This window comes from Aplysia californica, unplaced genomic scaffold (genome assembly GCF_000002075.1).
Source record: "Aplysia californica isolate F4 #8 unplaced genomic scaffold, AplCal3.0 scaffold00427, whole genome shotgun sequence".
NCBI lineage: Eukaryota > Metazoa > Mollusca > Gastropoda > Aplysiida > Aplysiidae > Aplysia > Aplysia californica.
In genome coordinates this window covers 464,498-466,997 of record NW_004797697.1, presented here as the reverse complement: position 1 = coordinate 466,997, position 2,500 = coordinate 464,498, and positions in this window count along the sequence as shown.

Genomic DNA, 2,500 nt, shown 5'->3' with positions numbered 1-2,500 from the left:
AGATAAGATAAGATACATCTTTATTGTCCAGATCCTGGCACATTGGTTTGGTGTTCCACCACGTGTACACACACACACACACACACACACACACACACACACACACACACACACACACGCACACACACACACGTGCACACACATGCACACACAAGTAGGCTTACAATCACATGCATAATATAAAAGAGCAGCAATATAAACAATAATAATCGTAATTAGCTAGATACACACTCAATGTTATTTTGATGCATGCTCTAAGGTCGTAAGTATACTTAATACAAGATGGTTAAGATGGTTAAAATCGTACAATTATTCGTCGAAGACGTTACCAGGATAATCAAAGAATTGCATTCGGAAAAACTTGACATTTTGTGAAATTCAGTTGTTTTTTTAAAGTCAAGTTTGTCAAAACTAGGCACATGTACTGAGCAGAAAGATTGTAGGCTAGTAAGATGACCAAACAAAAATTTGAAACTTCAGTCCAATCCCCCCCCCCCCCTCTCCTTTCAGGGCAGTGCCAGTGACTGCAGTTGACTTTAGGCCATTCACAAAGGGGGAAAAATTAACATGTTCTTATGCACAGCAGAATTATAAATGGACTGATTTATCATTGTCATGCTCATACTGTGCCGGAACAACATAGGGGAACTGCTGCTTTTTCTTTCCTCATCCTTACTATCGTCATTTTCCCTCTAATTCTCTTGTATGTTTGTCACACTCTTGTGAACTGCTACTTTCGGGGTGTCTTGATAACCACAGTAGACTTTGTGCTGTTAAGGCTTGAGAGGTGAGCAGAGTAACCCTGATTCCCCATTTGGACTTCTCTGTTGACATCCACGCCTTGGCGCTCATATGACCTTATGCAGTTGCAAGTGCCGTAAAACCTTACTAAAACATACAAAAAAGGGTTAAGGAATCGAACTCGTGTCCCTTAACTGTGACGCAAAGCTTCTAACCACCATGCCACCGACGCCGGTGTAAATATTCACCTCAATGTGTTATGTATATACAAACACAAACAAACAAACAAACACACACACACACACACACACACACTCACCTCATATTGTTATGAATATATACAAACACACACACAAACATATGCACACATACACACACATACACAAACACACACACACAAAAACACACACAAACACACACATACACAAACACAAACACACACAAACACACACTCAAGCACACGCATAGACAAATACACACACACACAAACACACACTCAAGCACACACATAGACAAATACACACACAAGCACACAAAAGCAATCTCTCCAATAATTCATGTTTTTCTCAAAGTAAGGGCATGTCACTGGAAAGCGTTGATTTACTTTTACAATTGTCCCATCCTGCTTACTACACCTCTTTTACGGACATTTTATTACTTCCCGTTGAGAAAAGAATTAAGTTGGTCACTAAAAGTCTCTTTTAAAGACAAGCGGGCTAACCCAGATTTCAGGGGTTTCCAGACATCCTGACCTTCACCAAAAGTGGGCATTGAGAAGTTTGGTTTCAGTGTTGCGTACATTTGTTTGGTTATAAAGAAAACTCTCCTTGTGTTTTAAAGAAACTGAACAAGGAGCAAAACATTACCTTCAATTTTCTCAAAACAGCTTTTTTCGCCATAGCCCCCCCCCCCCCTTTGTGCTTAAAAGCGACCGAATTCTTGAATGATAATATGCCATCATATTCATCAAATCTGTTGAGACTGTATATTCCAACTCGCGTCAGCTGACAAAAATAGTTGTTGTTTTTAAAACCATCTATGAAACTTAAAACAATGAGTGAAAGGACATTTGAATATATATCAAAGTCCCAAGAACTGGAATGCTTTGTCAAGTACTGAGATATCAAATCCTTTGATTTCATTCAAATGTCAGCTGAAGTCATTTCTGTTCTCAAATTAATCAGATGAAAATTTGATTTAATTTTCTTTTAGTCAGAAAACAACGCTTTGTGTTACTGTTGTACGTTTTACTATATTGTAAAGCGCTCAGAGCCTGCGTACTTTAATAGGGGTTGAGTGCTGTATTATACACAAGTCGGTTCGCAAAATTCATCAATGGATACGTAGTCTTTTACATAACATTGTACTGAACATTAAACAACTGATATAAAAATGATATAATTAAATGTGTCTTTAAAAAATATTCTAAATTTAGACTCAGATGTTGTATGTCTCAATGGTTGGGGAAGAGAGTTCTAAACTGAAGGAGCAAGGTGAGCAAGCGAGCTTTCAGCGAATTTTTTGAACCTCCTTTTCTAGTAACTCTTAAAAGATACTGATTGCCTGATCTTAGTGATCTAGATGGAATCGGGTTGAGCATTATAAAAAAAAGTCATTTTATTATTATTGTTATTATTATTATTATTATTATTATTATTATTATTATTATTATTATTATTATCCAGTGGCCATCAGAGTTCTCATCCCTTGGCCTTGATTATACACAAGTCCAATAACTCTTGATAAACTCTTTCCAGGG